Source organism: Crinia signifera, chromosome 1, assembly GCF_055691185.1.
Source record: "Crinia signifera chromosome 1, ASM5569118v1, whole genome shotgun sequence".
In the NCBI taxonomy this organism is placed as follows: Eukaryota; Metazoa; Chordata; class Amphibia; order Anura; family Myobatrachidae; genus Crinia; species Crinia signifera.
The window spans coordinates 97,370,027-97,396,023 of record NC_139217.1 but is presented as its reverse complement, the minus strand read 5'-3'; the positions used below and the strand labels follow the sequence as shown (position 1 = coordinate 97,396,023).

The window sequence follows — 25,997 nt, the reverse complement described above, 5'->3', positions numbered from 1 at the left end:
TAATGTATAACTCAATACAGCATTGGATGAAATTCTTTCAAATATTCGATGTTTACAGACACCAAGTATGTATATTGGGCCCTATATAAATACTTGGTGTCTGTAAACATAGAATATTTAAAAGAATTTCATCCAATGCTGTATTGAGTTATACATTATTTTTATTTTGTATATACAATGTTATGCCGTAGGGCAATTTTTATTAAATTATCTTCTTATATATTGTGTATTTACTCATAGCGCACTCTGAACCTTTCTTCCTTTCATTTCCAAAAACTTTGGGTCCCACCTAACAGGGGATCCCTGAGAGGTGCTGCTCCACTTTTATTGAGTGCAGATTGGGGTATACCTGTTTTTGTTTTATATATATATATATATATATATATATATATATATATATATATATATATATATATATATATATATATATATATAATATGCCCCTTAGTACAGTATCTGCTAATTTAAGGGTGAAGTTTAGTGATGTATTTCTAGTTTTTGGCAACTATAGATTAATAATTTCATTAGGATAGATGTTGACTATACTTTTGAACGTTATATGGCCTTTATTAAGATCTGATTGCAGTACAAACTTGTTCTCAAAATGGGCAAAACCATGTGCACTGCAGGTGGGGCAGATGTAACATGTGCAGAGAGAGTTAAATTTGGGTGGGGCGTGTTGAAACTAAAATCTAAATTGTAGTGTAAAAATAATGCAGCCAGTTTTTTCCCTGCACAGAAACAAAATAGATCACACAAATCTAACTCTCTTTATACATGTTACATCTGCCACACCTGCTGTGCACATGTTTTTTTCCATTTTGAGAACAAATTTGTACTGTGATCAGATCTGACTAATGGCCTATATGTATTTGTATGTCCAGAAAGCGGTTGTTTTTATTAATCTTGTCAAATATATCAGTTTAATCTCTTTCAATACTAAGGACAACTAGGCATCATAATCCAAATATAAGGACTGATTCAGAAATGTATGCAAATGTATTTGCAGCTGTTAAGGTGTAAGTTGAAAATATGGAAATGCCACAGCTGTCTGGATTGGTATTGAGATATCTACCAGTGGTTTTGCAATTCAAAGTGGCTGATTACAGAGATGCAGCATCAGATAAAGACCAGTTAATTAGAAGTTCTCAGTTGCCCTATTGTCACGCAGCATTGTCGCAGGAAGTGTGGGCCTTATTCTAGTTCACTCTTTCTGACAAAATCCTTCTTAGATGGACAAAACCATGTGCACTGCAGGTGGGGCAGATGTTACTTGTGCAGAGTGAATTAGATTTGGGTGGGGTTTTACTTTAAAGTGAGATCTATATTGCAGTGTAAAACTAAAGCAGTCAGTATGTACCCTGCACAGAAACAAAATAACTCACCCAAATCTAATTCTCTCTGCACATTTTACATCTCCCCCCCCCCTGCAGTGCACATGCACATTTGTCCATCTAAGAAGGATTTTGCCTCTAAGAGTGAACTAGAATAAGGCCCACAGTCTCTAGCACATCCTCAAGCCTGCCCCTTAAAATGTTCATGTAACGCCACCATTTTTGCTGACACCCCCCCATTATCTACCCTTAATTATCTAGCTACATTAGCAAACAACACTGAAATGAGTATCAGGGAGGCAGAGAATTGTGGGATTAGATGCCAATGAAGGGAATGAAGTAGAAGCTGGTTTAAGTAAAAGTTGGGAAAGCACATGCGGGAAGAGGGCCCTGTCCATCAGAGCTTACATTCTACATGGGGTGGCAGACTGACATGGGTGACACGGATAGGGTATATACCGAGCGTGGACTAATGTATGCAGGCATTAGGTGAACAGTATCTAGGTCGACAGTCAAAAGATCTACCACTATTGGTCGACAGGCAGACAGTTGACACAAAAAGGTCAACATTCATAAGGTTGACATGTTCAAAAGTTTGACGCAAGCAAAAGGACGACATGGAAAAGCCATTGTTACTTTATCTGCTGCTGTGTCCAAAGATGCAGCATCGGATCACTTGCATGGACATCAGTTATCTGAGTAACCCTTGGGTTGATTGATAAAGAGGAGGGTGGTTACTGTAGATCATGCTATTTAAAACTTTTCTCTACACAGAAATCATGATTTGCGAATGTCTGTAAGTGTAGATGAAATCTTTAAGAATAAGTCTATAGTCTAATGTATAAGAACAAGCGTATTGCGGAGCCTCAGCTGTAATCTAGTCTGATTGGGAGTATGCATTATTATTATTATTGCTTTTATTTCGTTTTCACACACAGGCTATTTATTATATATTAACAGTTTCTTATGCAGCGCAGCATATTCCGTTGCGCTTTACAAAGGAGACAGTGATATAACAAACAGTGTATTTACAGACAGTCAAAAGGTAGGAGGGCCCTGCTCGCAAGCTTACAATCTATAGGGAAAAAGGTACATAAGGATAGATATTGTATTCTTTATTGCATTGATTCCACCAGAATGCAAGGTTCTGTGACTTGTTCTGGAATTTGATAAGCTTGCCTGAAGAGATGAGTTTTTAGGGAACGCCTATAGGTTTGGAGACTGGAGGAGAGTCTTATTGTGCTTGGGAGGGCATTCCACAGAGTGGGTGCAGCCCGAAGAAAGTGTTGCAATGGGGAATGGGAGCGAGTAATGAGTGTGGATGAGACACGCAGATCTTGGGAGGAGCGTAGAGGTCATGTTGGAAATTATTTTGAGATAAGAGAAGATATGTTTGTTGGTGTAGTTTGGTTTATGGCTTTGTGTGTAAGTAAAAGAATTTAGTATTGAGTATGGTAGAATACAGGTAACCATTGAAGTGACTGAAAGAGCAGCTTTGCAGACGATGAATGTCTGGCTAGGAAGATTTGCCTCGCAGCTGCATTCATGATGGACTGTAATGTATATATACATAGGGATACAACATAGCACCTTGGCACAGCTCTGCACAAACTGGAACAACTCGTCTTTTGATGGGGAGTCCAGGTCATCAAAGAAAATGCCCCCAACTCCTCTCTGTTCTCCGCGGTGCTTAATGAAAAAGTAGTCATCACACCACTTCTTGAACTGGGGAAAGAAGCCAGTACTGTGTTTATCACAGGCTTCCTTCAGGGTCTGGTGGAAATGCACAACATCTTCATGGTTCAGGTATGTTGGGGTGAGGTCTGTCCCACTACTGAACCACCACTGCTTGTTGCCATCCGCTTCCTCAATTTCAAAGTATCTGTAGTTGAAGTGAATTGTGGGAACATGCAGATTCTTCGGGTGGATTGCAGCACTGACTCCCATGGCACAAAATGGCAGTTTTCTGTCCTTGGTTTTCAGGGACTTTCCTTGGCTCTTTATCTGCTGGATAGATTCCTGGGACAGGTGACCATGGACCATGGAGATGTTGACGCTGGCCTTCTCGAAGACCTGACCATCCTGCAGGATGCAGCTCACCCCACCGCCACCCTCCTCCCTCTGCCAGGTGTCCACAGTGAAGTTTGCCCCTCCGTCTGCAGTGCCCGGAACACCTCCACCTGGGTCTCCATGATTAGCAGCTCCATGCGGGTCCTAATGTCCTGCCCTGCAACCCGCAGCTCTCCCATGTCTGTCACCGGGGGAGCCATGAAGCAACGCACACCGCCGGGCCAAGTCATCCCCTCGTTCTGCAGCCATCATCTCTGCCCGCTGCTGGTGGCTGTACCCCGCCGCCATGCCGGCTAGCACAGCGGCCCCCGGTGGCCACCAGCAGGAGGGTCTTCCTAGGGAATGGGTGGCGGAGCCATGCACAGCCCGGACACTGCAGCACCGGAGGGAGGAGAGTGGCACCTTCCTCTGCACCAGTGGCGTAACTAGAAAATTTTCTCCCCCCTGCAAAAAAAAATCTTTGGCGCCCCCCCCCCATATATATATATATATATATATATATATATATATATATATAGTCAAACACACACTATTGAGTGAGGTGGTAGTTGCTGCTGTGGGCACTGGCAGAGGGGAGAGGGCATGTGCAGCTTGGCTCCTGACCAATGGGGCTGGGGTGCTTAAGACAAGGGTGGCCCCTGCAAATGACTATGGGCTGGTCAGACTTTTTTAAAGGGCCAGTCTTTTACAAGGCACTTTTTCCCCTGTAATTGCATGCATTTTTAAAAAAGTTTGGATGGCATCCTACATAGGAGCTGAACGTAGACGCCTTTACATCAGGCCCATTGTCATTTTTAGGGGCCCACCTTGTCTTACATACATACATACAAACAAACACGCACACATAGCATTTATGCATACACACACATAGTATACATATATCCCCAGACATACAACATACAAACATAAATACAGTATACTGTACATACACATGCCTATAAACATACAAATAGCATGCATACACACAAAACCCACACACAGCATATCCTATACACACATACAGCACAACACACACACACACAGCATATAAGGCATACACAGCATATACACACATGCAGCATACCTACATATTGTACATATAACATGATAAACACAACAAACAAACACACACACACCATATCATATACACACATACAGCATGCATAAACATGACAACACACACACAACATATAACATACATGCAGCATACCTACCAACATACATGATGTATAACACACACACACACACACTGACATTCCTCCACCTACACATAAAGCACTAACCATTGAGGAGGAGATCAGTCAGTCACTGGCTGCCGGGGAGAGGAACTGCTGGCTGCTGCTGCATAGTACACACGCTTCCTGTCTGATCAATGCAGGAAGCTAAGGTGTTTTTGAGCTCTATGTGAGGAGCCGCTGCTGCCTGAGCAGTTACCCGGCCAGAGATGCAGACAGGGTTATCTCCTTGTCTGCAGCAGGGAGGTGGGGGGAGGAAAGGGGGGACTCTGTCCCCTATGAGGCGCAGCATAAGTCCCCGCACAGCCTGTGTCAATCAGGCAGCTACGGGAGTCCTGTCTCCCGGCTGTCCTGTCTGTAGCAATAAGCTAAGTTCACACGGCTGCCGCAGATAACAGTGTCGGGACCCTGCGCCCCCTTGGCGCCTGCTTCTCCCCACCACCGCTGGGGCTGCGGGCCCCTAGTTACGCCACTGCTCTGCACCACTGTCCCACTAGCCCGCGCTGCCAGCTGCACACTCATCTAGGATACATCTTGGTCAAAAGCCATTTAACCTACAGTACCAGTATGTTTTTGGAGTGTGAGTAGAAAATAAAGTACAATACATTGAAGAAACTGATTCAAACATGTGGAGAACATTCATACTCCTAGAGGTATCACTGATACTGGTTACACCAAGTGCAGCACCCCCTTGTGTTAAAGGCATGGCTCACAAGCTTCTTCAATATGGTGGGCGTAACCTAGCTGGTGAGGGTGTGGCTTCATGGCAGCCCCTGATTTCACCTCTCTTGGAGACTTGCCTAGTATGCCCTGTAATGCTGGCTGCCTCCAGAGACTGGCCTGTATGTAGTGCCAGCTCTTCGTCTGTGACAAGAGTAATCTGTGCAGCAGCCTGCTCCTGTCACTGTCATCATTTTAGCTCTTTCTCTATACTCCACTTTCTGATATGCCTATCGGCCTTAGTGGACTGCTGTATAAGATGGTCTAAAGATTCCAGGGTCAAATGTCAGATGAGATAGCCCTTAATCTGTTCTGTAAGGCATAGGTGAGCCGACTCCATAATGCCGGGTTGTTACAGCCACTATTGTGAGCCGATTGTCAGAACTGAGTACAGTAAACTTTAACAGAATTCTGACTCTGCACTCCCTGGAATCTTGTACTTCTTTGGAATTTTAACTCATCAGTGTAAGTGTGTAATTATAGAGATACAATGGAATAAGATAGAATGCTACAGTATATAGTATATGCAACATAATTATTTCATTTACACATACTTTATCTATTATGACTAGATTAAGATTTAGGTGGGCTCCATATTTTAAGGAAGTGAAAGCTCCTACAGACACTGATACCTGCAGTGACGTGTGTGCACTTTTTGACATATAAAAACTTGTAGACAATCTTTTGTAGTTGGGGACCAAGCAATTTTTCAGTTTGTGGTGTCATTTGTTACTGTATAAAGTTGTAATGGATCACAAGGCTAGTGTATTTACAAACTTAGAAAAACGGAACCGTAGTCTAAGGGTGGGGGGCAGCAATACAGTGTTATGGGAACATTGTGGCGGCATGGTATGGACTATGCAGGCAGCGGTGGCTGCAAGACCTCACGTGCAGCCGCTGCGACCCAAAAGATGGCGGCACAGTGACTGGGTTTACAGCTCGACTGTTCAGTTCTGCCCTTAACAACTGTACATTGAAACAATTCCAGAATAGCAATGCAATTGTGGTCTTTCCCTGTTCTGGGTGCAACCCCACATGCTAACGCCGGAGTTGTAGTTTTGCGAATATTAACTCAATCTGAATTTGATTTATTCTATTCACTTACTTTAAGTCTTCTTCACTGTATAGCATCTTATGAAATTCCTTGCGATGCATAACTGTTAACTATGAATACATTTTACGTTTACATTGACATGAAATATTTGCAAATTGCACTAGCACATTAGTAGTTTTTAATATATGATTCCCTACTATAGATGAAAAATAAATTTATTTGAAAACTATTCGCAAAAAAATAATTAGCTCCAGCTATTTGCGTGGTACAAGTAACCCAGTAAGACTAGTAAGGAAAGAAGGAAAGTTCAATATGTTCACAGAATAGACAGTAAATAATTCATTATGCTGCTTGAGATTGCAGCGCATGGCTAATTAATAGCAATAGCACTCTTTAAGAAAAAAATCACATCACACTCCATTATTCAGAGACTAATTGACAGTAACACATTACTTGTAAATTATTATTATTATTTTTAGGAGACAGCTATGTGTTGATCATGTGACAAGCTCATTCCTGCATTCAAAAAGGTATAGTGTTTATTGTTTGCTTAATTACATCCCCTTTCAGCATATAGCTTATCTTGCAAATGGTCCTATTGCAAATGTGAAAAATACAACTTTACAAGTAATCAGGGCTGGGCTGGGCCGGGGGTCAGGGTGCCACATGCCCCCCCGGGCCGGTATCTACTGGCTGGGGCTAGGCATTTTACACACCCCTGCTGCTGCCGCCTCTGGGTCCAGCCACAGAGAGCCTTCTGTAAGGTGACGACCCCTCCAAAATGGCCACCGCCTTGGAGGAGACAGACACTAGAGGTACTGCCAACAAGATTGTACCCTGGCTCCCCCATGCCAAAAAATATATCAGTCCCCCTGGCAACAAGCACTCCACCCTATGAAGTGCGACATGCCCCTTCCTCCAGCAATGAGCATGTAGCACTCCATAGCAACAAGCAAGTAATTTCCCCTAGCAATGAGCATGTAGACAGAGCACATGCAACAGTGCCTCTCCCTATTAAGAATCATTGCATGGGCTGTGGCCGGTTTAGGCTGTGTGCATGGTATAGCTGCGTACATAATATTTGAAGTGCATAATTTTAAAGGGCGGTTTCATTTAAACATAACTGCAGTGTTATACCAGCGTTCTACCGATGTGAAACAGAAGGGGAAACAGCAGCCACAACTCTGAAAACCAAAAGACTAATTTGTGTGAGTTCACTTTATCCACACACCATACAACTCCTTCCTGCATAATCTGGACATTCTACAATAATAACATCACCATTTTGACATCACCAATAACATTCACTGTAACCATTAATGCTTGTATTTGCACTGTCAGACTTGAAAATGCCCAGCTGTTCCTCTAAAGCCTCCACCTGTACTGCACTTCCACTGTCTTGGATGATCCAGCGCTTATTTAGACTTAAAATGTCTAGGACTGAACTGATCATCTTCCCACCCCCCGAATAAAATCCAACCATCTTTCATCCTAACAGTCTATTTATGCTCACTGCTTCCCCTTCTGTGTCACTCCTGTCTGTCTTACCCTTCCCTCTAGAATGTAAGCTCTCACGAGCAGGGCCCTCTCTCCTCTTCCCTCCATTTCTCACAGCACTCTTCTTGTATTTCAACTACAGCTCTCTTACTCACCTACAATCTATACCTGCATCTATTCTCATTCACTTCTTTATATCTCAGCTGTATTGTGTACTAAGAATTGTGCTTAAATAGTGTTATGTCTAGTTCTGTGTACCTTGTATTGTTCTAATGTGTTCTATATGTACGATGCTGGCTGGTGCTATCACCATGTGGCGCCCAGTGGCGTAACTATAAATTTTGCTCCCCTCAGCCAAAATATTTTCAGGTGCCCCCCCACGTACTGTCCCTTATACATTAGGCAATACAGCTTAATGTCATTTACACTATATGATACACACTGTAATTCCACTCACACTATACACCCCACACCATAATGTACCTTACACTATACACTCTATGGTTAGGGTTATAGGTTGCGGTATGTGTGTATGGTTAGTGTTATAGGCTGCGGTGTGTGTATGGTTAGGGTTATAGATTGCGGGGTGCGTGCTTGTATGGATAGGGTTATAGGCTGCGGGGTGTGTGTATGGTTAGGGTTATAGGCTGCGGTGTGTGTGTGTGTATGGTTAGGGTTATAAGCTGCAGGGTGTGTGTGTGTGTATGGTTATGGTTATACGCTGTGGGGGGTGTGTGTATGGTTAGGGTTATAGGCTGCGGCGTGTGTGTATGGTAAGTGTTATAGGCTGCGGGGTGTGTGTGTATGGTTAGGGTTATAGGCTGCGGGGTGTGTGTGTGTGGTTAGGGTTATAGGCTGTGGTCTGTGTGTATGGTTAGGGTTATAGGCTGTGGTGTGTGGTTATGTGTGATGGACATTATGGTGTTGGCATTACTGTGTGTGGTGTTATGTGTAATGGGCATTATGGTGTGTGGCATTATGTTAATTTGGCATTACGTTGTTGGCGTTATGTGTAATGGGCATTGCGGTGTGTGACATTATGTTAATTTGGCATTACGTTGTTGGTGTTATGTGTAATGGGCATTACGGTGTTGGCGTTCTGTGTAATGGGCATTACGGTGTGTGTCATTATGTGTAATTGGCATTACGGTGAGTGGCATTACATTTAATGGGCATTACGGTGTTGGCTTTATGTGAATTGGGCATTATGGTGTGTGGCGTTATGTGTAATGGGCATTACTGTGTTGGCATTATGTGTAATGGTCATTACGGTGTGGCGTTATGTGTAATGGGCATTACTGTGTTGGCATTATGTGTAATGGTCATTACGGTGTGGCATTATGGTGTGTGGCATTATGTTTAATGGGCATTATGGTGTGTGGCATTATGTTTAATGGGCATTACAGTGTTTGCTTTATGTGTAATGGGTATTATGGTGTGTGGCATTATGTGTAATGGGCATTACAGTGTCAATTTTTGCAATGCACTGTCCCCGTTTCTGGTGTATATGTGTGTGTGTGTGTGTGTGTGAATGTTTGTTTAATCCTTGCTGCATACTAGAGGGGAGAAGGGATAGGGTAGAGTGGTGAAATGATGGCGATGGTGGTGGGTCACTTGCTTGTGTTGTCCCCCAGGCTGAAAGTTGCCAGCCAGTGTTATGTGAGAACGTGGTTATTTCCTCGGAGAGTAACAATATTTATTTATATTTCAGGTATCTTTTGCACAAACAATAAAAGTGAAATACGTAATTTACAGTTTCCAGAAGGAAGGAATGTACAATAGGAAAGAATAATTTTGTTTAAAAGTTTCAAATAATTCAGATGTATGATAATAAAACTATGAATTATTTGGCCAAGTGTCTAATTTAGTAATGACAGATATTTTATTCCTAACTGGAGGTTTTGTTTTTTATTTCATTACTTTTCCCCTTTCTAGCAATTGGCTTATATACTGAATTTCAGTGGTTTTCCAGCAGTGAACTATTGATCCAAATGTGAGTGAAGCTCAGCAAAATAAGTAAATACTGTATATTTTTTATATTAGAGTTGTTGAACAACATAATCCAGTGGGGACTGGCTTCCAGGGCATACTGACATTTATAATTCCACAAGACTATATCAATTCATGACAGTCAGAATACTAAGAATTGTTCCAGTACTAGGCAGTATAGGACTTATTTTTATTACTATTCCTTATTTGTATGGCACCACAAGCATTTCATATCACCTAACACAGTACATAAACAAATGAGTAACACATGAGTAAAATAATAAAACTCAACGGTACTTATGTAGTATCTGGGCTGCCGATTTTGTGATTGTATGCCTTACCTTAAGGCATACAATCAGATGCGATGCAATGCGATTCGATTTTGCATAGGATTCAATGTTAAGAAGGTCCTGTTCATTTCCCCACTATCCAAGTGGGCATAGAGTTGATTTTATATAGCGTGGCGAGCGCAGCGAGCCACCGAGCCCGAAGCGTGGCGAGCGGACGCATATTGCTTAAAAAGTATTCTGTGTCCCCTCGCGGGGCTCGCCACGCTTCGGGCTCGGTGGCTCGCTACACTCGCCACAGGTTTATATCCAACTCCATGCCCACTTGGATAGTGGGGAAAGGAAAAGGACCCCTTTTTCCCATTGAATTCTATGTTAAAATGGACTCAGACCATTTTAACATTGAATCCTATGGAAAAATCTTGACCATCGCATCGCATACGATTTGGTCGCATGCGATGCGATGCGATGCATTGCGATCCGATCCGATTTCTAAATCGGACGCCCAGATACTACATAAGTACCAACTCAACTTACAAATACAAGACAATATAAGACAAGTACATGGTTTATACATGTTGCCCTATAAGTGGTAATGACACTGAAAAAAAGCATTAAGAAGGCAGAAGCTGAGGGCTATGGTGGAAACTCTGTGGAGTACACTCTGTGCATCACAGGACTGCTCATAGGAGGACTAGCATAACATCTGCAGACCAGCACTCAAATAGTTAACAGCTAGTCTGTGATTACTGCCACAATCTGGGTACCACAGTTGCACAATCAGCCTGGGAAAGTGGTGCAGCAGCACACCGACCCAAACAGAGCTTGGAATCTGGAAACTGTTAAAAATATCTTAAGAAACTGAACATGCATCACAATGGACATGAAATAAGGCAGATTCATGAGACAGGATCACAGTTTCTTGATTAAGAGTTGAGTAAAATCCAAATCCAGGTGGTCCAGATGTAACATGTGCAGAGAGCGTTAGATTTAGATTGGGTGTGTTCAAAGTGAAAACTAAATTGCAGTGTAAACATTAAGCAGCCATTATTTACCCTGCACAGAAATAAAATAATTCACTCCTATCTCTCTCTCTCTCTCTCTCTTGCACATGTTACCAACCTGCATTTGCCCCAACCTGCATTGTACTGTAACATAGTTTTGCCCATGTTTTTCCCAGAAAGATTTTTTAGGCCCATGAGCGGGTTGTAGGAGGCATTTAGCATGGACGTCAAATGCAAAAAATATAGATATTATAAAGATAATATAAAGATATTTCTTGGGTATAAGTAATGAAAGGATAGAAGAACTCTATTACATCCACAATAGCTACCCCCAGGCAGGGAAGTGTGAGAGAATGTGGAGCCTCCAGCAGAGAGCAGCAGGAGAAGTGGGGAAAATCCAGGTTTCTGTAATGGCTCGGAGATTCATGGAGTTGTAGATAAAAAGGTCATAGGTAGCTTCAATTTTGTTACAGACAGATCAAGTATTCCAGAGGAGACAGGAGAGAAGAAGCGAATTTGCATGATAGATGAAAATTAGATCATCAGGGTGCTATATCATTGAGAAGAGTTTAATTTGGAGGGCAGGGTTCAAGGAAGTGTAATGATGATGCTGGTTTCTAAACTAGGAAGGGAAACTGGAGAAGATGGGTAGGGAGTGAGTTCATTCTGATACTGATAACGTGAAATAACAAGGTAAGAAAGGAGGGAGCAGGGCTGTGCAGTAGGTGGGGCAGAGGTGAATAAAAGTGGGGTAACAGGAAGGGAAGGTTTATTGATGGGAGATCTAGAAACTGAAGATATGCAGAGAGGAAGAGACTAGGGGCTAAGGATAAAGTCAGGAATGTTGACATTTTCACTATGTTGTCATGTTATATGTCCATGTCAAAATTTCCCAGTTTAAGATATCAACATTTAAATACTGAAACAATGACTTTTTACTATACATTCTGTTTCATAATTCTGATTTATAAATGTAGACATACTGACTCCATATTAGTACTACCCTTAAAGTGGAATGTACTTTGTTACAAAGAGGAATGCCCTGCATCCTCTATAATGTACAGCATAGCCATCGGACCGGTTATGAGATTATTTGGATAACATGTCAATCAATGATAACTGCCTAGCTACACTTCACCAGCTGAAAGGTAGCTTTTATAGGTAAAAGGAATATACTGTACATTTGTTTAAATAAATATATACTGTACCTCCAATACACCTTTCAGCCATATTAACCGATATTTCATATATAAATTGTGATGTGAACACCCTATCAACCATAGGCTATATCCGTAGCTTACAAACTTGGCCCTAAAGGTTCCCTACCAGTCCATGTTTTCTTTGGTACCTGTGGATTTTTAAAATGTGACAGTTGGTAATACACAGTGCACCTGCCAGATGACCTTGAAAATTTAAACTGTTAAGGGTCCTTGAAGACAGACTTTAAGAACCACTTGGCTTTATACTGTACTGTAGTAATTTGATAATTAATTTCAGTCAATCAAATGAGTTGTGCACGGATATCACCATTTAATGAGCTATATCTGAGCTGAATCACTGACGTATATTTAATCGCTGTCACAATTTACAAAGCGAGTAAGCATTCTAAGCTAAAAATAATTTTCATGACATAAAAATTTAATTTTATGAAATGTACATGTTCTTTCTGCCGCAAACATAATTGCCAGTTCATACAGTGTTATGGGGCCTACACATGTACCAATTTAAGGGATTTTCTAAATGATTCACTATGTGAAAAATTGGAGATGATGCACTGCGCTCGCTTTTTGTTGTGTTGGTCTGAGGCGCAGCTGAAGCTATTAGAGATATCCCAATCTCTCTTAGAATAAATGGTATATTGCTGGGTGCTACAGCGCTGCCTATATGTAGTTGATTGTGTACGTGTGTTGTCTAAGTAATAGATGATGAGAAGATTTGGGTAATAAAGGCTGATTTTATTTATAAGTTGGTGATATAGGGCAATTTGTGAGCTGGGGAGATGTCTTTAAATGGTGTTATAATTACACCTCTTAGGGGTCCCCCTTTTCCTTTGGGGAGATTTCCACTACCGTGTCACCAGATGTGATTCCCAAAAGGGATTCAGGTTTACCCTCTTGGGGTACCTTTAGAATTCCGTAGGTTCACCCTATAGGTGATCTACGGTCACACTTGGTGATGTGCAGTGGAAATAATGAGCTTGTTCAGTTAGGTGATGGTCTGGAGTGGAGGGAGCCTGTACGGGCTTCAGACAGTTCTTGAACTCCTTTATAATCCCATAGGTTGTAAACCTATGTCCTCACCAGCTTCCTTCTCAGTATTTACACAAGTTATTTGCTTTGTGTCTGTGGTTCCTGACTTTGGGCCTTATTTTGGTTCATTCTTTCTGACAAAATCCTTCTTAGATGGACAAAACCATGTGCACTGCAGGGGGGGCAGATGTAACATGTGCAGAGAGAATTAGATTTGGGTGAGTAATTTTGTTTCTGTGCAGGGAAAATACTGACTGCTTTATTTTTACACTGCAATATAGATCTCACTTTGAAGTAAAACCCCACCCAAATCTAATTCTCTCTGCACATGTTACATCTGCCCCACCTGCAGTGCACATGGTTTTGCCCATCTAAGAAGGATTTTGTCAGAAAGAATGAACCAAAATAAGGCCCTTAGTGAGGGAGAGCCTTGCGGGCTTCAGGCGATCTGTATCAGACCCCTTTACAATCTCATAGGCTGTTGCCTATGTGCTCCCCCACTTTTAGTGTTTATGTCTGCTGAGCTGTGGTGACGGCTCTAGCCAATATATTTGTGATGCTGGTGGGTTTTGTCACTCACTGTTAGGTGTTTTCAGTTCAGGTACCGATGGTTTCTCCTCCCGGTGTGCGGACCTGCAGTGTCCACACAGCCGGCGCTTCTCCGTCTCAGCGTCTCTCTGTCCGGCGTGCGCCTTCTGATGACGTCACCCGGACGCTCACGCTGTGTACGGAGCTTTGTCCTCAGTTCAGCTGGATGCCGATCTACTCCCTAGTCAGTGGGGGTGATCGGATTAGTCAGATGTAGTGGCCCCTACGCGTTTCGGCTTCAGTGAGCCTTTTTCCTTGAGAGACGCTGAGACAGAGAAGCGCCGGCTGTGTGGACACTGCAGGTCCGCACACCGGGAGGAGAAACCATCGGTACCTGAACTGAAAACACCTAACAGTGAGTGACAAAACCCACCAGCATCACAAATATATTGGCTAGAGCCATCACAGCAGCTCAGCAGACATAAACACTAAAAGTGGGGGAGCACATAGGCAACAGCCTATGAGATTGTAAAGGGGTCTGATACAGATCGCCTGAAGCCCGCAAGGCTCTCCCTCACTAAGTCAGGAACCACAGACACAAAGCAAATAACATGTGTAAATACTGAGAAGGAAGCTGGAGAGGACATAGGTATACAACCTATGGGATTGTAAAGGAGTTCAAGAACTGCCTGAAGCCCGTACAGGCTCCCTCCACTCCAGACCATCACCTAACTGAACAAGCTCATTATTTCCACTGCACATCACCAACTGTGACCGTAGATCACCTATAGGGTGAACCTACGGAATTCTAAAGGTACCCCAAGAGGGTAAACCTGAATCCCTTTTGGGAATCACATCTGGTGACGCAGTAGTGAAAATTTCCCCAAAGGAAAAGGGGGACCCCTAAGAGGTGTAATTATAACACCATTTAAAGACATCTCCCCAGCTCACAAATTGCCCTATATCACCAACTTATAAATAAAATCAGCCTTTATTACCCAAATCTTCTCATCATCTATTACTTAGACAACACACGTACAAAATCAACTACATATAGGCAGCGCTGTAGCACCCAGCAATATACCATTTAAATGATTCACTAGATTGTTTGGAAAATGCCCCTATATCGCTCCATGTGTAGGGACTATACAGATGCATGACCCGACTTGTCAATATTGTCAGACGATTGATATCCTGCAGGCTGGATACATCTATAATTGCCGGTGTCAGGGCCAGTGTACTCACTGAATTTTGTTTCTTTACATCTGTTGTTGATTTGTTTTTTATTTTTTATTTAATGTACATTGACTGTAGTGGGGTCTGGTTTCTTTGTATGGGTTCAGTTGTAACTGAGTTTGGGTGAGTATACAGGGTGGCAAGGGATGGGGTTTTATTGTTTTTCTTAACTTGTTATGAATATTTAAAATGTGTATGCATCCCTTACTTTGAATTTGTAGACGGCGGTCTGTGTGTGGTGTCTGGGTGGGAGAGCCTAGTGAGGGATAACCATATTATATTTATGTTACTTATCTGACACTATGTTGAACATCATATCATAGAATTTAGAGGTCTTAATGACAGGGTTAAGCACACCCTAGTACTGCAGCAGCTGATGGACCCATTATCGGGTATTGTATGCCTATTTAGAGACCCATCTTATTGGTGGACGTGTTCTCTCCCTTAAAAAGCTCTGGGTGGGTTGGGCCTTCCACTCCACTTTTCATTCAAAATCTAGGGGAGTCTCTGTATTATTAAATAAGAATTTGGGTTTTGTTTGTCAAAAGGTCCAAATTGACCCATTAGGCTGTTATGTTTTTGGCTGATACCCTACATAATTCTCCTTTTGTGCTTCTTGTCATAAATAATCCTCCTCCGTACCAACCTACCTGTATATTTTTACAAGATTTTCTTACAGTTCTGGTTAACTGCATTGGGGAGTTTAATGCTGTCATGGATGAATCCCTAGATAGGTGGCGACCTGCCGAAATTAATGTGCATGGAGGGCACACTCATTTTTCCTGTGTTTTAACTGAATTGAGTTTGGTGGATGTTTGGCGATTGCGCTTTCCAGCCATGAATAGTTTTTCTTGCTTTTCTGGCACTCATGGGGTCATTTCCCGCATTGATTTGGCTTTGATTTCTAGGCAGCTGCTCCCCTCCAGGACGGTCATTCAGTATTTTTCCCGTGGGATCTCAGATCCCTCCCCTGTATATGTATCTCTGAATTAGAACCCCTCAGGAGAGCTATCTTTGGCGCTTTAATCCCTTTTGGTTAATGCAGATGAGGGCGGCGTCAGAACTCTTGGTGATCTGAGGGGGGGAATTTTATTAATAATCCTTTGGAGGGTAGGGCCCCCCTGACATGGGATATGTTTAAAGAATTTGTACATGGATCCTTGATTTCACGTGTTGCCCAATTAAAATATTTTAACCATAGGGCTGAAGAGGAGCTGGAGAGGCGGTGCGTGGAACTCAAGAGTAAATACTTGAATACAGGGCTATCTGCTGACTGGGTGGAGTAGCTCATTATTCATAAACAATGGACTTATCTATGCCTTGATAAATCCAAATTACATTTGCTGTTTCGATCCCATGACTTTTATATTCAGGGAGATCGCTGTGGTAAATTCTTAGCGTTCTTAGCTAGGGACGAGCCTCCCCTCTTACTGTGCATAGTTTGAGGCAGGACGATGGTACAATATGTATGGGAACCCTTCTTGTGGTGGATTGCTTGTTTTGACACTTTTGAGGGTGTGTATGAATCCTGTGTGACCTACTCTGCTACGGAACTCTCCACTCATTTGGCTGATGTTACGGTTCCTTCTTTAAGCTTTGAATCTTGACAATTTTTGGATGCTCCCTTCACTGTAGAGCATGGGTCCTCAAACTGCGGCCCTCCAGATGTTATGAAACTACAAATCCCAGCATGCCTTGCCACAGTTTTTCTATAAGGGCGTGTTAAAACTGTGGCAAGGCATGCTTTGATTTGTAGTTTCACAACATCTGGAGGGCCGCAGTTTGAGGACCCATGCTATAGAGGAGAGTGAATGTGCTATTAGTGCCTTTCTGAATGCTAAGGCACCGGGCATTGATGGGCTACCTATCAAACTGTATAGGACATATTGAATTCTTTGCTCCAAAATTACTAGTTATTTAATTTATTGCTGGAATGTGGTTCTCTCCCTCCCTCTATTTCAGAGGCCTAAATAGTATTGATACCGAAGCCTGGTAAGGACCCACTTTCTCCTGACTCCTACATCTATCTGTTTTCCACTGATATTATGATACTGGCAAAACTGCTAGCTATCTGCTTAAACACAGTAGTACTTGAACTGGTGCATTTGGACCAGACCGGATTTATACAGGACAGATTGACTGCCCTTAATCTTAGATGCATGCTCACTTATTTTCAGTGGGCTAGTGAAGGGATGGATGAGACCATTATTGTGTCACTAGACACAGCCTGCGCTTTTGACTCTGTAGACTGGATTAACCTCTGGCAAGTCTTGTTGAAATATGGGATAGGGCCTACGTTTTTAGCCTGGGTCCAGTTATTATATTCTAGGCCTACTGCTCAGGTAACTGTTAATGGCTTCACCACTGCCTCTTTTGCTTTGGGCAGGGGGATGAGACAGGGATGCCCGATGTCCCCTCTATTGTTTTCCCTTGCTGTGGAACCACTGGCATGTCTTATGAGAGCCTCTTTCGCTGTGAAAGGGTTTAGGAATGGGCATGGTGAGGAGAAAATAAGGCTGTATGTGGATGACATGATTTTATACTTGTCGGAGATGATGCCTTCCTTGCCTGCAGTTCTTAATGTACTGTCAGATTTCAGATGCTTTTCTGGGATTTTTATTAATTGGGATAAATCTGTGGTATTTCCGTTACTCTACTCCACTGTGTTACCACCCTCTTATGCTTTCCCTATACCCTGGTGCACTCAATTTAAATATTTGGGTATTTAGGTTTCTCCTTCTCCCTTGGATTTTGTGGCCCTTAATCTTACACCACAGATTGACACCCTGGGACAAAAGGCTTGTATCTGACAAACACTCCCCGTGTTGGTTATGGGTACGGTGAATCTTATTAAAATGGTCATCCAGCCAAAGCTTTTATATGTTCTACAAAACTCCCCTGTTTATATACCAGCTTCCCTATTTTGCCTTATTACTAGGTACATTACTGAATTTATTTGAGGCTGTACACGAGCATGTATTTCTGCTAAAACATTGTGTAAAGATATAATGGGGCTTGGCGCTACCTGACATGCGTCTGTACTACTTTGCTGACAAGTTAGCTGATTGGGTTACTTATGGAAACTTGCCAGTTGCCCTTCTGGATAAGAGAGGTTCCCTTTTTGCCAATGCGATTTTTATTGGCCCATATCCCTCTAGGCTCTCTTCCCCCTCTCCTTGTAGTAGTAGTACGTTCATTTATAAGGCACCACAAAGTGTCCGTAGCGCCGTACATAGCAAACAAAAAAAAACAAATTACAAGGTAACGTACAGGGTGTGTTGATAAAATGCAGCATAAATAGTGGTATAGCTGGTAGAACTAAAATCAGCATCAGTTCAGAAGTAGGTGTCGAAATTGTCGAGGAGATTGAAGATGAAGTAGAGGAAGGGAAGAACAAGACAGGAGAACAGGTGAGGTAAAGAGGTAGGGTGAGTACGTAAGTTAACATACTAAAAGGAGGTCGGCGGACGAACGAAAAACAATAGGTTAAGTAGGAACGGATGGGAACGGAGGCAGGATAGGAGGATCAAAAGAGGTTAGGAGGAGGGATAGGCTAGTTGAAAAAAGTGGGTTTTGAGGGAGCGCTTGAAGGAGGTAAGGGAATCAGAAAGCCTGATGGGTGGCGGGAGGTTGTTCCAGTGTAGGGGGGCAGCGCGAGAGAAGTCTTGGACACGGGAGTGGGAGGAGGTGATTAAGTGAGAGGTTAGTCGGCGGTCAGCAACGGAGCGAAGCAGGCTCATAGAATATGGGTAGCAGTGGTGGTCTGGCTACTTACTACTTACTGGCCTGACTTTGCATTGCCTGTACCTCAATGAGTTCTGATCGCCCATCTCCTGCTGTGTGGATTGCACTCGTCAATACTACCCTTTCACATTAGTGATTTATGTATACTAAACAAGATTGTATGAATAAATATGACAAAGTTTGGGGTCTCTGGCAAGATTCACAATTTAATGTTACTCATGACGAATGAAAGGCTATTGTTGTCATGCTTTGCATCTCTGGGGTGTGCCCTTCCAGCCTCACACACACGACTATCTCCGACCCTTAACTCTACCAGTACTTTTAACTACAGTATATGCCACGTCTGGGATGATTTTTTTTCCATTACCGATCTTGTTTCAGAAATGCATACAAAATTGACATTGTAATTTTATTTTATTTATATTTTTTTCTTACTGTTTATTTTTAAAGTTTTATGTAAATCATAAAATACAATTAATTTACATTTTTTTTTACACAGATAGGCTTGCGTTCTACTCTGTATAAGCGCCAATGCGGGGATAAGTCAACACAAATTCTAAAAAAAAAAAATATATATATATATATATATAAAAGAAAAAAGATAACACTTTATTATTGCTCATGCAGGAAACCGTTTGGCAGCTCAGTAAACATTAGATGTTCCTAAATATATGTAGTTGTATATTTCTGGAGTTATACTAAATGAATGAATATAAATAAAGGTAGGCTACATGCATTTCTTTTCTTTTTCTATTCTCCTGCATAACCATAATAAATTTAATGAAGAACAATTTATCACTTTACTTCCAATATGCTATCAAACAAAAGTAATGTCTGTTCTAAAAAGAAAAGTGTATAATGTACTTAGGTATATCAAATAGTCTGGGTGGTAAGAAGGGAAAAATGTAATTTGATTTTTTATTATCATTATTTTTCTAATATTTCATCAAGTATTTTTTCTCAGCTCTATCTACCTTATCATCTTTTTTTGAAAACATTCTGTTAAAAATCTTTAACAATATTTTTAAACATATTCTAAGTCCTAGCAACTTTTCATCAAAAATGGCCTCCTTTTGCCGACATTTCCTGTGAAGCCTAAAGAGTCGATCATCATATAACTGAATAGACATTTATTCTGAACGGGAGTCCTTGTGAATTAAACTAAAATAAAAAATGCATCCAAATCTTTCAGTCTGACAAACTGGTATATGCACATCCACGCTAAAAATCTATAGTATCTCAGCAGGAATGCAAATGAGAGTTGTCATCGCGTAGGCAAGTGCATGTCATGCTTTCAGAAATCTGCCAAAAACTTATAAAAATCAGTTCTCTTAAGAGCTGTAGAAATTTCACAACGCATTGAGGTGTTATGTGTCTGTCTCTTGAGCTAAGGTAGATGTTGATCATTCAGTGACCGTGAATCCAACAGTGACAGTAATAATAATAGAGTAATATCCTATGTATGGCAGAACTGTTGTCCCTAACAGTACGTCTGTTGCAAGAGGAATCTAACTATGGGGAATATGTATGTGATACATTTCTTGTTGTATACCAACAATGATACTGGCATTAAGTGTCTATGTACAACAGTTATCAACTTCTTTATTAACTATTTAATGGATCAGTAGCAAGTAAGTGTGTATCTGGACAAACCATGTTGAAGTGAGTAAACACTGGCTGATTTTGAACGTGCTGTGGCACATAAATGTTGAGCTGCTTTTTATTATACTGCAATTTGGATTTGTGTTAAGTCTTGGTGGTCACGAATCAAAATCTAGGTGGTTTTGTTAAGGTGCACATTTACTTGCACATTTACTTGCTCCTTGTTATTCACAACTCAGAATCAGGCCCCTGTGTTATCCCCAATACTAAATACTAAAGCTCGGTCATGGCGGGTGGGAAATGGATTGGGGGGTAGCAGAGGACTTCTCTCCAAAATTAGGTGTGAAAATAAGACTTTTTGGGCAGTATGAAATTGTTTTTCACCAGCATATCAGCTCGCTATATCCGGGGGTGGTGAGCTATAATGTGCGAATGTGTTGCTAATCCTGACCCTAATGAGAGCAATATGTGCAAAAAAATAGATCACAGGTTCTCCATGTCGGTCCTCAGGGCCCACACAGTGCATGTTTGCAGGTCTCCTCACAAAATCAAGTGAAATAGCTAGCTCCACCTGTGGATCTTTTAAAATGTATTATTCAGTAATGAGTGCACCTATGCACCTGTCGGGTGACTTGGAAAACGTGAACTGTGTGGGGTCCTGAGGACCAAGTTTGAGAACCAATGCACTAGATGATGTAGTATAAGACAGAATCACTCAGAATCAATAGTCTGGATTGTGCTGCAAGTACAAATGATAAAGGTAGTGCACATTGTTAATGATATAGTGTGTATAAACTAGACCAGCAGTTCTCAAACTGTGGGTCTTGACCTTCTCAGCATGGGGTCGCGGCTCCATGTTGCTGACCATCAGTCTGACTTATCTCAGTCAGGGATTCAAGGAGTCTGAAAAATCTGTTGAATTGTCTGTTATTTAGACTCCTCCCATCATTTTGTGCCTCCACAATGCTGCCATGTATGTGCTGTCTGCTGACTACACATGTGATGACCTTCTGCTGTAACTTGCTGGGGTCCCGTAATTATTTTTATTGTCTGATGGGGTCCCACAGCAAAATAGTTTGCGGACCCCTGCACTAGACAATATGCATGAAAATATGGTCTAATATGTACCCAGCTTTAACACCATCCTTCGGGGGCAGTTTAACATTTTTATAGGCTATCCAACACAAGAAAGTGATTCTATTTAACATCTTGGGTGAATTGTATTCTTTTCATGGGGCTTGTTTTTTAATCTTTGGTCCCCTTGCACATGCACAAATGTTAGTATCTGCATGTTTTAAGTAACATTAAGGCCCATTATTGGGCCAGATGGGGGCCCCTAGTAACCAGCAAACTATGAAACTGAAAGTTTTCCGAGTTTGCCTAAGGGAAAAAAGCCATTTTTAGATGGCATTGATTCCTGGAGGCCTGCACCTCCCTATGAGAAGAAGGTCTGGGGTAGCGAACAGTGATCTAGTCATGGAAGTGCTAACACTGCTAATGGGTTTGTAAAGACAACTACTTTTCTGTGCAACAAACCCCATGCCAATACTGAATTGCTCTGGTATTTAAGTATCTCCGTACCTGATTCACATACAGTATAGTTAGATGCTTAATCATTGGGGGCTATCCAGATGAATAGGGCCCTTAGTCTGGTGTTCAACATTTTAATTTATGACCCAGTCGATAATACATATTTGTATTTATCTATGAGTACTTTAATTTTAAGACAGAACAAGGACACCTGTGTGACCTTATATTTGCACATGACATTCTGTGTTCTTACTTGACGTGCTTGATACTATATGACTATAAAAAATTATTCCCACTGCAATCTGTTTGCATTGATGAATATACTCTACTGGTATAAAAGCCACATTTTTCTGCACTATGTTGTCTGTTTCGCAAACACAATACGAAAAAATAAAATATTACTTTAGTTAAAAATGTGTTAAACCGCATTCGAAAATGTATTTATGAAGCATTTATTCACAAACTATAATTATTACCTTCGAGTAATAAACTGTTATAGATCTGAGACAGTTAAATTCTACAGTAAGTTTTAGAAAATAGGTAAATCAATTCAAACTAAATTCAGTCACCTGTCATGGCATTTCTTAAACCTTTACAATTATATATGAACGCTGAGCAAAGCAGGCAGAAGTCAATTAGTGTTCTTTTGGTACCAAAGTCAACTCCAACAAATTCTTGCTTAGCACATGTGCCCCTATATTATTCATATTGAACCACCTGCATCCTCTTTACAGAAGAGCATCCAGGTGTTCCAGTACTACAGATGAGGCACCGTAACTAAATCAATTGTATTTTGAAGAAATCATTTGAACGTTTCAAAAATATCTGCGAGTGTCTAGTTTATTGTTTACAAATTTGACTATAATTTGCTTAATTTTTTATTTTCTAATGTGAATGTGTTTCTGAACACACATATCTTTGTTAGCCATAACATCTTTCATTATTGACTTATGCCCCAAAGAAAAGGCGATTAAAATCTGCTTTGTTTGATGTAGCTTTTATTGAAGAAAGAAATAGATCTTTCAGAAGCTTCCTGGTGAGATGAAAGTCTAATTATCTCCACAAATGAAAGGAAAAGCTTTAATTAGGCCAATGCTGAATCTGTGCACTGTGAATTTGTGCATTGTGATGGATGGAACCTGCATCTCCTCAGTGACTGCGGTTAAAATAATGAAGGAAAGTGAGAGGTAACGTGCTCCTATGATTCACTGGGAAGGGTTGAGTCAGAAAGGTACACATGTGTTATGAGTCTGCCCAAAGCAGCTGCCACAGGCCATGCTTTTGTGCTGTGGAATCGGCTGTTTTCCAGTCTCCTCCTGAGCTTTGATCTCCTTGCAGGCAGCAGGGGTCCTAACAAAACAAGCTTTTATGTCTCGCTAAGTTTCACTCTCTCATGCAGCATCATTTACACTGAAGATATAACGAAGACGGATAAAATATTGTGGCTTTCTAAAGCAATTAATGGACAACAGCAGATGTGATGGAAGTATTCAGTAGATTTTTTTAAGGCAATCTGCTTTCAATGCCTACTGTTATATTTATTCATGAGAAAATGATTTTATATTAACTTACATATCAATTTATCATCACCGATGACCTTGTAAAGTCGCTGTTATTGGAATGCTGCAAATGGTCTCAGAATTCTATGTTGCACAGATTACTGGATTATTATATCACTTGCTCCACATGAATGCGATGCTGACCTACAGTATCTGCAATTAATCAATCAATCTGTTATTAGGAAGGTCAGCCCGCTACATAGGCACATCATTAGCGACAGAATATTCCGTAAGACATAAAGAACCTCTGACATCTGGAGATACCGGGGGAAATCTTTGTACAACTCACTGAAACCAATGACAGTCAAATGGAGAAATGGCAGATAAAATCAAGTCACTTGTTTGCACCCCATGATCTTGTGTTTTGTGACTTAGAGGAAATTAAATTTTAAACTGTTCCTCCTCTGTTCATATCGTCATGTAAACGTATAATATTATTGCCTTTTTTAAATGAAAACCTTTTTTTCAAGTCTTTGAAAATATTAAATATAATAGTGGCTAAGTGACTTTTTAAACTGGTCTGTGAAGAAAGTTACTTGTCCAGAAATCAAAAATAAACGATGATATGTCCCTGGATGTTTAACACAAAAATACTAAAATTGCTTAAAGCAAACGAGTTGCCCAGGGGGATGTTCTGAAAAATGAGAATGGAATTTAGGTACATTTGTGTGAAGTCAATCTGTATAAGTAGATGCTCCCTCTTGAATTCAACCTTGGTGTCTATTAAACCTACATTCGAGGTGAATGGGAGGTCAGCATAAAAAAAATAAACTTGTTGAGATTTTGTGAAGTGTATAAATATGGATGAAGTGAAGGCACCGGGGAAAACAGGAGAAGATGGGAAAAGAGAAACATGAAATGAGAAGACATTTGTACTTGAGTATGTGTGAAATGTGAGAAGACAAAAGAGCAAAGATGGAAAAAAGTGTTATACCTAAAATAATATGTGACGTATACCACATCTTAGTAAACATTCCTAAAATGAAAATAGATTTGTAATAATCTTAACTGGTGAATGTGTCGAAAGAGATCTATAGCCAGGTGTCAAAAACATTGCTGATACGTCATCAAGAAATAGAGGGGCCAGATGTACTAAGCTTGAAAAGCGATAGAATGGAGACTTATAAACCACCAACCAATCAGCTCCTAACTGTCATGCCACAGACTGGGTTTGAAAAATGAGAGGTAGGAGCTGATCGTTTGTTGGTTTATAACTCTCCATTCTATCGCTTTTCAAGGCCTAGTTAGTACATCTCGCCCAAAATCTGATATAGGTTCTTTCAGAGGCAGATGTGTAACGGCTCTGGAGGGTACCGCCAAACCTGATCCCTAACTCTATTGCCTCTCTTTGCAGTTGACGGACACATGTGGTGCTAGGCTTCACCAATAACAGCCATGTTTGATGGAGCTGGTTATGCCGGCTCCGTCCCCGATGCCGCCTGGTCTTATGTGGGACAATGTAAGGAGAGTGCAAGAGGAAAACTGACTAACCCGGAAGGGGCAGGCTGGAAGTCCCCCAGAACCACCCCGGGAATGGGGAACAACCCCGGGTGTAACTGTGTACAAGATGACTCTAGCACACAATGGTGGTCACAAACACAATATAAATGCAACAATGCACAGAGATGGTACTGTATATAAAGGTGCACCAGTGTACAGAGGTGGTGAGGTACACGGTGCAGGTGCAACAATGCACAAAGGTGGTAATACAAAGTATATGAATGTAACAATACACAAAGATGGTAAATAACAAAATACTCCCCAAAATCCCCACACTGAGAAAGAACACCTCTTGTGTGGAAAGACACAACAATGCAGATGTAATATGCAATTATAATAAAGAAGGGAATGCTTCAGGGAAATCCCTGACTTATCTGGGAAGATGTTAACCACAGAGGGGATCAGGCAGCAGCAATGCAGTAATACAAGGACCGACTGGAGACTCTGACAGAGCAGGATCCAGTAACCAGGAACACACCACTGGGAACTCGCACAAGGCAGGGACCAGGAATCTATAACCGGTGCCATGTGCAAGCAGGAGCCGGCTTTTATTCAAATCTTCCGCCCGCCACAACGGAAGTGACATCGGGGTGTACCTGACAAACTGGTCCCCGTCCTACTGTATCTGTGCCAAGCAACGCCCCAATGCTTCTGCCCAGCGCTGCCCGACACCCAGCCAGAGATGCCGCTGTCCCCGACAGCCATGCTGGGACAGAGAGGCAGGCAGGGATACCCAGACACCTAACAAGATGTTAGTTACAGATGACATTTTCTAGTATGCATTTATATTTTCATTTAGAATTGTAATTTTAAGTTAATATGTTTAGCAATTTACAATCATATCCAGCTTTGGTCAAATAAAGTAGTAATGTCTAACATA

General features: G+C 41.4%; 1 protein-coding gene and 1 pseudogene across 1 annotated transcript in view; one reads left to right on the top strand and one right to left on the bottom strand.

Moving 5' to 3' along the window:
- The window catches only part of TENM3 (teneurin transmembrane protein 3), a 2,716,013-nt gene that overhangs the window by 629,750 nt on the left and 2,060,266 nt on the right, over positions 1–25,997 (top strand). The window lies entirely within an intron of this gene.
- The window catches only part of LOC146026165 (oxygen-dependent coproporphyrinogen-III oxidase, mitochondrial pseudogene), a 50,233-nt pseudogene that overhangs the window by 2,587 nt on the left and 21,649 nt on the right, over positions 1–25,997 (bottom strand).